General features: G+C 35.4%; 1 protein-coding gene across 18 annotated transcripts in view; it reads right to left on the bottom strand.

Annotated features, from left to right (window-relative positions):
* Positions 1 to 14,034, bottom strand: part of CHD9 (chromodomain helicase DNA binding protein 9) — a 301,099-nt gene that overhangs the window by 175,347 nt on the left and 111,718 nt on the right. The window lies entirely within an intron of this gene.

The raw sequence follows: 14,034 nt of genomic DNA, 5'->3' as shown, positions 1-14,034 counted from the left end.
AAGCCAGAAAAAGACAATTTAGATATAAAGGAATGCCAATCAGGGTCACACAAGACCTTGCAAGTTCTACTCTGAATGATCGTAAGGCATGGAACATGATCTTCAGAAAGGCAAGAGAGCTGGGTCTCCAACCAAGAATCAGCTACCCAGCAAAACTGACTATATACTTCCAAGGGAAAGTATGGGCATTCAACAAAATAGAAGACTTCCAACTCTTTGCAAAGAAAAGACCAGAGCTCTGTGGAAAGTTTGATACCGAAAATCAAAGAGCAAGGAATACCTGAAAAGGTAAATATTAAGGAAAGGGGAAAATGTTATCTTCTTCTTTTACTCAAACTCTCTTCTATAAGGACTACATTTATATCAACCTATGTATACTAACATGTGGGGAAAATGTAATGTATAAATAGGGGGTAAAGAAAGACCAAATAGAATAATCATTCTCACACAAAGATTCACATGGGAAGGGGAGGGGAAGAAAACTCCTATAAGAAGGAGAGGAAGAGAGGGGGGGGGGGGTTACGTAAACCTCAATCTCAGGGAAATCAGCTCTGAGAGGGAAAAACATCCAGATCCATTGGGATCTTGAATTCTATCTTACCCAACAAGGGTAAGGAGAAGGAAAAACCAAGGGGGGGAGGGGGAGAGGGAGAACAAAAAGGGAGGGAAAGAGAGGGGGGAGGGGGAGGGAACAAAAAGGGAGGGACTAAAAAGGGAAACATCAAGGGAGGGGACAAGGGGGACTGTTTCAAAGTAAATCACTGGACTAAAAGGTAGAGCCGAAGAAGAAAAGGTTAGAATTAGGGAAGGCAATCAAAATGCCAGGGAGTCCACAAATGACAATCATAACTTTGAACGTGAATGGGATGAACTCACCCATAAAACGTAGACGAATAGCAGAATGGATTAGAATCCAAAACCCTACCATATGTTGTCTTCAAGAAACACACATGAGGCGGGTTGACACCCACAAGGTCAGAATTAAAGGATGGAGTAAGACCTTCTGGGCTTCAACTGATAGAAAGAAGGCAGGAGTGGTAATCATGATATCTGATAAAGCCAATGCAAAAATAGACCTGATCAAAAGGGATAGGGAAGGTAATTATATTTTGTTAAAAGGGACTATAGACAATGAGGAAATATCATTAATCAATATGTATGCACCAAATAATATAGCACCCAAATTTCTAATGGAGAAACTAGGAGAATTGAAGGAAGAAATAGACAATAAAACCATACTAGTGGGAGACTTAAACCAACCATTATCAAATTTAGATAAATCAAATCAAAAAATAAATAAGAAAGAGGTAAAAGAAGTGAATGAAATCTTAGAAAAATTAGAATTAATAGACATATGGAGAAAAATAAATAGGGATAAAAAGGAATACACCTTCTTCTCAGCACCACATGGCACATTCACAAAAATTGACCATACATTAGGTCACAGAAACATAGCACACAAATGCAGAAAAGCAGAAATAATGAATGCAGCCTTCTCAGATCACAAGGCAATAAAAATAATGATTAGTAATGGTACATGGAAAACCAAATCTAAAACCAATTGGAAATTAAACAATATGATACTCCAAAACCGTTTAGTTAAAGAAGAAATCATAGAAACAATTAATAATTTCATCAAGGAAAATGACAATGGCGAAACATCCTTTCAAACCTTTTGGGATGCAGCCAAAGCGGTAATCAGAGGTAAATTCATATCCCTGAATGCTTATATTAACAAACAAGGGAGAGCAGAGATCAATCAATTGGAAATGCAAATGAAAAAACTGGAAAGCAATCAAATTAAAAACCCCCAGCAGAAAACCAAATTAGAAATCCTAAAAATTAAGGGAGAAATTAATAAAATCGAAAGTGATAGAACTATTGATTTAATAAATGAGACAAGAAGCTGGTACTTTGAAAAAACAAACAAAATAGACAAGGTACTGGTCAATCTAGTTAAAAAAAGGAAGGAAGAAAAGCAAATTCACAGCATTAAAGATGAAAAGGGGGACAGCACCTCCAATGAGGAGGAAATTAAGGCAATCATTAGAAATTACTTTGCCCAATTATATGGCAATAAATACACCAATTTAGGAGAAATGGATGAATATATACAAAAATACAAACTGCCTAGACTAACAGAAGAGGAAATAGAATTCCTAAATAATCCCATATCAGAAATTGAAATCCAACAAGCCATCAAAGAACTTCCTAAGAAAAAGTCCCCAGGGCCTGATGGATTCACCTGTGAATTCTATCAAACATTCAGAGAACAGTTAATCCCAATACTATACAAACTATTTGACATAATAAGCAAAGAGGGAGTTCTACCAAACTCCTTTTACGACACAAACATGGTACTGATTCCAAAACCAGGCAGGTCAAAAACAGAGAAAGAAAACTATAGGCCAATCTCCCTAATGAATATAGATGCAAAAATCTTAAATAGGATACTAGCAAAAAGACTCCAGCAAGTGATCAGAAGGATCATTCACCATGATCAAGTAGGATTCATACCAGGGATGCAGGGCTGGTTCAACATTAGGAAAACCATCCACATAATTGACCACATCAACAAGCAAACTAGCAAGAATCACATGATTATTTCAATAGATGCAGAAAAAGCCTTTGATAAAATACAACACCCATTCCTATTAAAAACACTAGAAAGCATAGGAATAGAAGGGTCATTCCTAAAAATAATAAACAGTATATATCTAAAACCAACAGCTAATATCATCTGCAATGGGGATAAACTAGATGCATTCCCAATAAGATCAGGAGTGAAACAAGGATGCCCATTATCACCTCTACTATTTGACATTGTACTAGAAACACTAGCAGTAGCAATTAGAGAAGATAAAGGAATTGAAGGCATCAAAATAGGCAAGGAGGAGACCAAGTTATCACTCTTTGCGGATGACATGATGGTCTACTTAAAGAATCCTAGAGATTCAACCAAAAAGCTAATTGAAATAATCAACAACTTTAGCAAAGTTGCAGGATACAAAATAAACCCACATAAATCATCAGCTTTTCTATATATCTCCAACACAGCTCAGCAGCAAGAACTAGAAAGAGAAATCCCATTCAAAATCACCTTAGACAAAATAAAATACCTAGGAATCTACCTCCCAAGACAAACACAGGAACTATATGAACACAACTACAAAACACTCGCCACACAACTAAAACTAGACTTGAACAAATGGAAAAACATTAACTGCTCATGGATAGGACGAGCCAATATAATAAAAATGACCATCCTACCCAAACTTATTTATCTATTTAGTGCCATACCCATTGAACTACCAAAATTCTTCTTCACTGATTTAGAAAAAACCATAACAAAGTTCATTTGGAAGAACAAAAGATCAAGGATATCCAGGGAAATAATGAAAAAAAACACATATGATGGGGGCCTTGCAGTCCCTGACCTAAAACTATATTACAAAGCAGCAGTCATCAAAACAATTTGGTACTGGCTAAGAAACAGAAAGGAAGATCAGTGGAATAGACTGGGGGAAAGCGACCTCAGCAAGACAGTATACGATAAACCCAAAGATCCCAGCTTTTGGGACAAAAATCCACTATTCGATAAAAACTGCTGGGAAAATTGGAAGACAGTGTGGGAGAGACTAGGAATAGATCAACACCTCACACCCTACACCAAGATAAATTCAAAATGGGTGAGTGACTTAAACATAAAGAAGGAAACCATAAGTAAATTGGGTAAACACAGAATAGTATACATGTCAGACCTTTGGGAGGGGAAAGGCTTTAAAACCAAGCAAGATATAGAAAGAATCACAAAATGTAAAATAAATAATTTTGACTACATCAAACTAAAAAGCTTTTGTACAAACAAAACCAATATAACTAAAATCAGAAGGGAAACAACAAATTGGGAAAAAATCTTCATAGAAACCTCTGATAAAGGTTTAATTACTCATATTTATAAAGAACTAAATCAATTGTACAAAAAATCAAGCCATTCTCCAATTGATAAATGGGCAAGGGAAATGGATAGGCAGTTCTCAGATAAAGAAATCAAAACTATTAACAAGCACATGAAGAAGTGTTCTACATCTCTTATAATCAGAGAGATGCAAATCAAAACAACTCTGAGGTATCACCTCACACCTAGCAGATTGGCTAACATAACAGCAAAGGAAAGTAATGAATGCTGGAGGGGATGTGGCAAAATAGGGACATTAATTCATTGCTGGTGGAGCTGTGAACTGATCCAACCATTCTGGAGGGCAATTTGGAACTATGCCCAAAGGGTGCTAAAAGAATATCTACCCTTTGACCCAGCCATAGCACTGCTGGGTCTGTACCCCAAAGAGATAATGGACACAAAGACTTGTACAAAAATATTCATAGCTGCGCTCTTTGTGGTGGCCCAAAACTGGAAAATGAGGGGATGCCCATCAATTGGGGAATGGCTGAACAAACTGTGGTATATGTTGGTGATGGAGTACTATTGTGCTAAAAGGAATAATAAAGTGGAGAAGTTCCATGGAGACTGGAACAACCTCCAGGAAGTGATGCAGAGCGAGAGGAGTAGAACCAGGAGAACATTGTACACAGAGACAAACACACTGTGGTATCATCGAACGTAATGGACTTCTCCATTGGTGGTGGTGTAATGTCCCTGAACAACTTGCAGGGACCCAGGAGAAAAAAACACCATTCATAAGCAAAGGATAAACTATGGGAGTGGAAACACCGAGAAAAAGCAACTGCCTGAATACAGAGGTTGAGAGGACATGACAGAGGAGAGACTCTAAATGAACACTCTAATGCAAATACTATCAACAAAGCAATGGGTTCAAATCAAGAAAACATCTAATGCCCAGTGGACTTACGCGTCGGCTATGGGGGGTGGGGGGGGGGGAGGAAAAGAAAATGATCTATGTCTTTAACGAATAATGCTTGGAAATGATCAAATAAAATATATTTTAAAAAAAATAAAATAAAATAACAACTGACTGAAAGATGTAGTAAGTACAAAACCTCATTATTTTATTGTTTTATTCCAAAAACATATTTAAGTTAGTAGAGCTTTGTGCCCCTGCCTATTCAAGATCATTTGAAATTTCTTGGATGATATAACAAGAAAATTAGTTCTGTTTAATGATCCTGTGATAATAAACATCAGGTAAGGCATAAAATAGGGAGACAAATGCTCACCAGAAATATTTGCCATTGTGATGGAGATTCAATGCAGAGTTCTATGGAAGAGGCATGAAGAAAGAGAAGTTTTGCAGGACAAGCCAGGCATGCAGACCAAGCTGGGGACATGATCTGCAAAATCAAGGTGAAGATTCCAAACGGAATGTTTCCAGGAGGAGGCAGTTGGGGAGCCTGGCGAGAGAAGAGGAGAAACTGGGACTTTGGCTCTCTCTAGAGTGACTGACCGAGAGAGAAAACTCTTCTCTGGGTTCTTGATCAAAAGAGACTGGTTTTTTCTGATCTAGGCAGAGAGAGAGAGAGAGAGACCTTTGGGGTTTTGACAGAGTCTGGACTTGAGTTACTCAAGCAGAGATTATCTAACTAAAGAAAGAAGAAAAGAAAGATACTTGTCCTCCATCTCTCTGATTGTCCCTGTGTCACAATTGTGACTAAACTGACATTCCCCCAAACCCTTCCTTGTAGATTAGGGACAAACCCCATCCCTCTCACCTCAATCCCCATTCTGTTTGTTCCCAATAAACCCCTTTACTTGAGAAAGGAAGAGTGAAGAATATTTCTCTGAAATCTCATAGTTCCCCTAAGTTGCTTAGAAGGTGGCTGACTGAGACTGGGGGAGGGGAAAGGGTGGCAGGAGGGCTTCTGGTGGAAGACTGGGAGGTGTAGGGTGGAAGGTAGGAAATAGTTTGATTTATTAGCCATTAGTGATCTTTAGGCAATTCCAGAGTAATCCACTCTGGAAATCTCTCTCTCTCTCTCTCCATCTCTCAGAAATACTTATATCTCCATAACAAATAGGCATCCCTGAAGGTTTCCCTAGTAGCAGTTCTAGTCAAAGCCAGAGTACCCAGTTACCACAACCAGAAATAGTTCCCTACAGATTATCCATTTTATTACAGTTCATATAAAAAAAGGATTCCCTGTGGATGATGAGAAACTCTGGTTCCTATTTACAGATGACACTGTTGATTTCATCAAGTCCCAAGACAAGGTAGAGCCTCTTACAAGAGAACTGTAATTACTCAAAGGAGTTTGGCTAGTTTATTCACATAGAAAAGACCAAAAGAATTGCAAATGTCAGATTTCAACATGCATCTGAATGGAAATACAACAACAGCATATGTATCTTGCACTGACAATACAGATGGACAGGAAACTGGGCCCAGAGTTGAGAACAGGCTGGACTGCTGTTGGGAACACTTTTACTAAACTGAAGCTCCCTATAATAACAAAGACCTCTCTTTTCAGTATAAACATTTTAGTAATGCTGCTATAGGGCAGTGAGACCTAGAACACAACTATCTTAGAAGTACTAAACATAAGTAACAGAAATGGTAATAGAAAAGTAAATAGTGAGTGTGAATTGGCTCCAAAAAAGAAAAGGAATTAAAAGATGTCACAAAGAGTTGCTGAACATGTGGTAAAAATGAGGAATGATAGATAAACAGTCAAAACTGTTCCACTGGAGCCCTTGAGATATCAACAGAAAGTTTGGAAGAACTCAGTTTGTTAGTGGGCACAACCCCCTCCCTATTGTGGTGATAGGGTTTTGGAAGGACATGGATTAGAGTCACATGAGATGGCAGGAAAAGATAGGTTGCAGTCAGTATTGTTGAGGGAACTTCCAAATTGATGAGATTATATATTCATTTGAATTTTTTGAATCCTGAGAACATTAAACCTAGATGTTTATAGAACCTCTTAAATGAAAAATCAGTCAGTTAAAAGCATAGTTTAACTACTTTAAGAAAAAAAAAAGTGGATCCAGATTCCTGTTGTTCAGACTTTGAGGTGAAGTTGTTTAGACAACCCACAGAATTAATCTATTAGCATATGCACACATACATTCTATTTTTCCCCCTTTCCCCCTCTGGAATAGATTTGTGATTTCAATGGATTGTAGAGAAGCCCTTCCAAAGTGTTAATATCTTATAGTCTGAAGAGAGTGGCCTAGGCCATTGAGAATTTAAAGTGATTTGTTCAGGTGAAATAGAGGTAAGACTTAGGCAACACACACTCAACTGGTATACTGCTATGTCCAGAAACTTTTAAGAAAGTTCCTTATGATGGTAGGTGGAAATTGGTGGATTTATGGTAAGAAATGGTCAAGAGTAAAAAAGGAAGGGCAGACATGGACTGGTCGCAATTTACTTCATTGGAGGGAATATCTACTTTGATGAAATCATTGCTCCATTGAAGTATTCCCCATAACAAATCTGTGATGTAAGCAGACCAGGTATTCCCCCCATTCACCAGGTGAGTAAATTATGATTTAGAAAGGTGTATTGATTTATCCATGGTCAGAGATAATTAAGTGTTAGAATTGTGATTTCAACCCAGTTTCCTGATTCCATTTCACTAAATCAGCTTGCATTTATAAACTTCAAATTACCATATAAGGGAATTGCTTTTTATTCAAGGCTCAGCTGAAATACCCCATCTTTCATTAAATCTCTTTTGATTCCATTCAACAACATATATTCCTTTTTTGAACTGGTACCTATTCTCCTACAACCACCTTTGCTTATTTTGTAGACATATGTATATATAAATGTTGTTTCCCCACATTAAAATATAAGATTTCCTGAGGATAAAGATCCTTAGCATAGTGCCTGTCATGTAGTAGGGGCTTAATAAATGTTTATTTTAGAGCTTCTGTAGCACTTTGTACCAACAATTCCCTTCATTTTTTTTTACTAGACCTTTGATTTCATTTGTATAGGGAACTCTCAGCCAATAGAGCTACCTCTATCAATACAAATTGATTCTTTCTTTGCAATTTATAATAAAGAATTACTTGGAGCAGCGAAATATTAAGTAACTTGCCGAAGGTCGCACAACCAGTTTCAGAGATGAGATTTGAACCCAGGTGTTTAGGATTCCTGGCTTCCGACTTTCTGACTCAGCTCCATATCCACTGACAGGCTGCTTCTTTTACTTCTCTTATGATACATATATTCTATATTGTATTATAGTGTTTGTCTCATCACTCCTATAAGCTCCTCAAAGGCATCTCTGGACTGTAGTAACTAAGATAGAGCTTTGTACATAACAGATACTCAATAAATGTACATTAAAAAAACTCAATAAATGCTGAATGGCTAAAACCATGAGTGCACGCGTTATTTACAGAAATGAAGACATATTCTGAAGTTCCAAAGAACACATATAGCTAAATATGAAAAGTGTGCCAGAAAGACACTAACTTATTAAATGACTGAGCACATTGGTCTGAAGTTTTCTTTTACTCATTTATAAGTGACTTATTATTTTCATTTCAATGGTGATCTTGATATGGGTGCTATTTAGATATTTAGTGTTGGCACCATTCTTTATTGGTGTTAGCTATATCTTCCTTCGATTTAGTGCATGGTCTTTAAGAACTATTGTGGAAGCAGACAAGCAGTTAAGAAATAGCTGAATAAAATGCATATATGAGATATTATGTTGTAAAAAATGACAAATATGCATTTAGAGAAATTTAAGAGGACTTGTTTGAATGGATGTAGATGAAATGAACAGAACCAGAAAAATGTATACAATAACAAATTAATTGTAATGAAGGAAAACAACTTAAAAAATATTGGAACTGATCAATACAGTGGTCAATTATGACTTTAAATGAAGGATGCCTTGAAGTTTCCTCTTTGCAGAGATCTGATGGGAATTTAACATACATGTTTTAGGGCATTGATGACCAATGTGATTTCCTTTGTTTTATACTTAGATAGAAGAGAAGGCATCTATTTGTGGATGGGAATGGGGGGAGGTAGATAATCTAGAAATGTAATTAGAAAAATAAATAAAAGAGTATAACAAAAAATTAAGAATACATGGGAAAAATAAGAATTCAGAAGAGATTATACAATACAATTTTGTAACTATACACAATACAAATTTGTAACTATTTTGTTTATGCTTTTTTAAAAAGAAATTATGTAATAGAAGTTAATGGTTTCGTATAAATAAGCCTCTTGTATTGGCTTCTCTTTATATATTGAAAAGTTTGTGTTTGTGGATGACAGTTAATAAGAAAAAGAGAATTTAAAAGTGCTAAGATTACAAAATATATCTCATGTCTAAATTGGCAATCATCCTTTTCAAACAGGCTCAAAGTAGTCTGAATCCTAGATGGCAGGCACAAGCTCTATCATCTTCCTCCCTTGAAGTCTTACCATGTTGGTTGGGCTTTCCAGAGCTTATACTCATAGATTAAATACATCTTCATGATGGGATGATGAATAAGAATAGAAGTTTATGAAGGAAATAGACATTAAACAAACTAAAACTTGAATCTGCAATTTTTAGGCATGACCAGCAGGTGGCAATGATGCCATAGGCATGTAGTATAAAGTCGTTTATACATGATTTCCACAAGATTTAGAGCTTCCTAGTCAAGCATGTACAGATTAAACATTTAAGTTTTTACCATAAATACATAAAAAACAGATATAAAATGACCTAACAATAGCAAACTACCCATTACTTTCAAAGAGAACAGAATGTCTCTTAAAGATATAAATGATACTATACTACTCTATTAATATTTCATTCTTAATGTTTCCTTTAATAATACAACCTCAATAATGGCTTATAGGTAAGTTTTCCTTTAACCTTGAGGCTATCAAAACAGCATCAAACCATTCTAAGTTGTTTTGTTTTTTCGGCTGGTACATTTCTGTCTTAATTACAAATGGTCTTTGTCCTCTATAAGTTATTTGAGGTGGCATATGTAAAGTATGCTTCTTTTGAATCTTCCTACACCAGAGAAAGAAAAAAAAGTTCCATTTTGCTTTTTAGATTTTTTTTCTTTCTTATTAAAATTTATTTAAATGTATTTACATACAATAAAAAAAAATTACTGGGGGCAGTTAGGTGGCTAAGTGGATTGAGAGTCAGGTCCAGAGATGGAGGTTCTGGGTTCAAATATGACCTTGGACACTTTCTAGCTGTGTGACCCTGGGCAAGTCACTTGACCTCCTCTGCCAAGCCCTTCCACTCTTCTGCCTTAAAACCAATACACAGTATTGATTCTAAGGAGGAAGGCAAGAGTTTAAAAAAAAATTTTTTTTTAATTACTATTACCTAGCAAGCTTATCTCTTAAGGAATCTGCTTCCAATGTCTTAACAAGAAAGCTTACCTCAATTAAATTATCTTAAAGGAAAAAGAACATTTTAACAAAGTTTTAAAATAGATATAAAAACTAATTTTGTTGTACCACCCAAAATATATCTCTAGTTGAAGGAAGAGTTCATGAACAAACAAACAATAAAAAGATGACTCAAAATAAAATGGACAATTTTGAAAATATAAAATTTTTAAAGTTTTTACACAAATACAATGAAGTTATATGAACAGGTTAACTGGGGGGAAATCTTTACACAAAGTTTCTGTGATATGGTTTCAGATCCAATAATTCAAAATTATAAGACTAAGAAACATTCCCCCTAAGAGAGAAATGGCCAACAGAAATACACAGGTAGTTTTCAAAGGATTAAATGCAAGCTACCAACAATGATATTAAAATGTTCTTTGTCATTAAAAATCAAAGAAATGCAAATAAAGCAATGTTAAGATCCCACCACACACACTTCAATTTGGCAAATGTGACAAAATAGGAAAATGCTAAATGTCAAACAAGTATACTGTTACACTATTAGTAGAGCTAAGAATTAGTCTAAAGTTATCCTGGAAAGCAATTTGGATCTATGCTTTACAATTTTTAAAATTGTGCATACTCTTTGACCCAGCTATATTACTACAAAGAAATCAAAGAAAGAGAAAAAGGATCTAAATGTATAAAAATATTTTAGCAGGTCTTTCTGTAGTGGCCTAAAATGGGAAATGAAGGGCATATCCTTTTGGGGAACAGTTAAACCAATTATGGGGGATTAATATAATGGAGTTGTACCACAAGAAATTATGAAATGTTTAGTTTCAGAAGAAACTGGAAAGACCTCTATGAAATAATGCAAAATGAGCTGGTTACAATATTATTGAGAAAAATGACTTTGGAAGACTTTAGAACTCTTACCAATGAAAAACCACCAGTCAAAAATAAACAACACTTATAGTCTTAGCAGTGAAGAAATGAGTTTAAAATGCAATAAGAAACCAACATTTTCAGACATGGTCAGTGTAAGAATTTGTTTTGCCAGACTATGAACCTATGTACCAGGGGTTCTATTACTTTTTTCCCCTAGTTCGTTTGGTAAAAAAAAAACCCATAAACATTAAAAAAATTTTGTGAAACATTGTTGAATAAATATTTGTTGAATAAACAAGAGCTATACATATAACTATGACACAAAGTAAAATACCATTATCAATATTTGTCTCAGAATTCTGCTTCAAAGTCCTCCAAAAAGAGACAGGATTTTGTGGGTTATAGGCTAAAACAACCGTTTTATTATTTACTTCTAGTTATCTTGGACAAATGGCTAATTAGTTATTTTGCTCTGTTTAAATAGTTCTTCCTTATGCATCATTTATTTTGTAGTATATGCACAACTTTCTTTGCAGCAACCCTTTGGAGGTATTACTGTAATATTTTTATTGATAGGGAAATTGAGTATTAGAAAGTTCAAGTGCCAAGGTTAAAAAAAGCTAGTGTCAGCAAAGAATTAAATCCAAGTTATGAGACTCCAAGTTTAGTGCCCTTTCTATTGATAGTTTCTTTCCTAATTATGGTACTTAAAACTGATTAATCTTTTGTTATTTTGCCAATGCACATAGACGTTTCTATTAAAATCAAAGTGAATTATGATCAGATCTAAAAAATAATGTCTTCCAATATCTATGTAATAAAATTTAAAAAAAATTGAATTATGATTTCATTTGGCAGGAGACTCCTAAATAAAGAAAATAACTCCTGTGCCAAAGTAGGTCTGTATCTAGGATTTATAGAGTTGCCTGGGAGCACTGAGGTTATTCTGAGTCAGTATGTGTCAGAGGCAGAATTTGAACCCTTCTTCCTGACTCCAAGGCTAGTTCTCTATCCCTTATACCACATTTCCTCAAGGTAATATGCATATAATAGATAAAACAAAAACACTTTCAGCATTATTTAATTATCTCCTTTAGTGATCTTACATAAAAACTATAACTTGCAGTTAGGGAAAGAATCTATAATTTTCAAGTAAAATCAATATATATACTAGGTTAATCTATGCAAACGGGTTGCCCTTATAAATGCTAGAATTGCTCTGTCCTATAATATGAATACGTTTTACAATGAGAAGGCTAATACTTTTACAAGATAGCTAAAATGGTAAATTATAATCCCGGTTATGCCAAATGGCTATATAGAATGTGCCAATTTATAAAGTATGCAAATATTTCAGAAAGATTAGTAAAACTTTGAAAACAATATTAAACACACATGAAATGCAATTTCCAAATAAAGTAACTCATAAAAATGGTTAGCAAGACAGATGTTCTACTGGGTATTATCACTGCTCTAATATTGGAAGAATTTCACACCCTCACACTTTAAATATTAGGAGCAGTTAGTTCTCTAGCATCCAAACACTTTCAGAAAAATAATTATCTAAGGGTAGAAATAGTCCCATAGCTTTTTCAAGGCTTATCATTCCATTTAGAAAGAAAATATCCTAACAAATCAAAGGTTAAACTATCAACACATGCAAAGACCAACAATGGCAGTCACTAAACTTATTATCACCTATATATCAGAAAAATTAAACTTACACCCACTTGCTTTTTTAACACTTGATAAAGGCAAGCCAAAAATGTGAACCTTAGTCATCAGTCATCATTTTTAATTATTTTTCTTACATTTTCGATCTAGGATTATGAATTTAAAAAAAAAAGGAACTCAAGCCCATATAATAAGCTACCTTAAATGAAAGGAATATTTTATGGTTCAAAAGAAAAGTGAACCAGTCAGATGTTAAGTAACTGATCTGTATTTTGAGAAAAAAAAAAGTTAACATTTTAAAAACCTTAAAATATTAGCAAAGACTTTTAAAAATTACATTAATACTGTAGCTATATTATAAGGAATCGTGTATAGCCATCCCCCCATTCAAAAAAAAGAAAGAAAGAAAGAAAAAGAAGACAAATACATATAGCAATATTCTTAGCAGTTTTGTGATGACAAAAAACTGGGAAAAAAAAAATATGTGCTCAGTGAATTGGGAGACCAGAAGAACAGGCGGAGATTTGTGAATAAAGTGAAATATTACTGCACTGGAAAGAAAGACAAATTTAGATTATGACCTAAAAAGTGATTAATTGTATGAAATGATGGAGGAAGCAGTTGGTAGCTCAGTAGACTGAGAGCCAGTCCTAGAAATGGGGAAGTCCTAGGTTCAAATCTGGCCTCAGACATGTCCTAGTTGTGTGGCCTTGGGCAAGTCACAACCCCCCACTATCTAGAGGCTAGGGGTCCCCAAATGTTTTACACAGGGGGCCAGTTCACTGTCCCTCAGACCATTGGAGGGTCAGACTATTAAAAAAAAAACATAAATAAATCTGTATACCACTGTCTGGGATAGTGGAGACTGCAGGACTGGCTGTGATGGGCCTTCACACCTTGCATCACTGCCACCACTACACCAGGCAGTAGTATACACAGTGCGGAATCCCCTCCCCCAGATTGCCACTCACCATGCTGAAGTCTTCCATTGTGCAGCCACACAATCCTTTGCAAGGTGCCTTGTTCTCGTTCAGTTACTCTCAGAACAAATGTACCATGAAAAGGATTATGTCACTGGAAGTAGTAGCACTTTGCAGCACCACCACATACAGTACTCAAGGAGCACAGGATGGATGCGAATGCATCCTGTGCTCCTCTCACTGACCACCAATGAAAG

The sequence above is a fragment of the Monodelphis domestica genome, chromosome 1 (assembly GCF_027887165.1).
Source record: "Monodelphis domestica isolate mMonDom1 chromosome 1, mMonDom1.pri, whole genome shotgun sequence".
In the NCBI taxonomy this organism is placed as follows: Eukaryota; Metazoa; Chordata; class Mammalia; order Didelphimorphia; family Didelphidae; genus Monodelphis; species Monodelphis domestica.
This window is presented reverse-complemented; position numbering and strand designations above follow the sequence as displayed.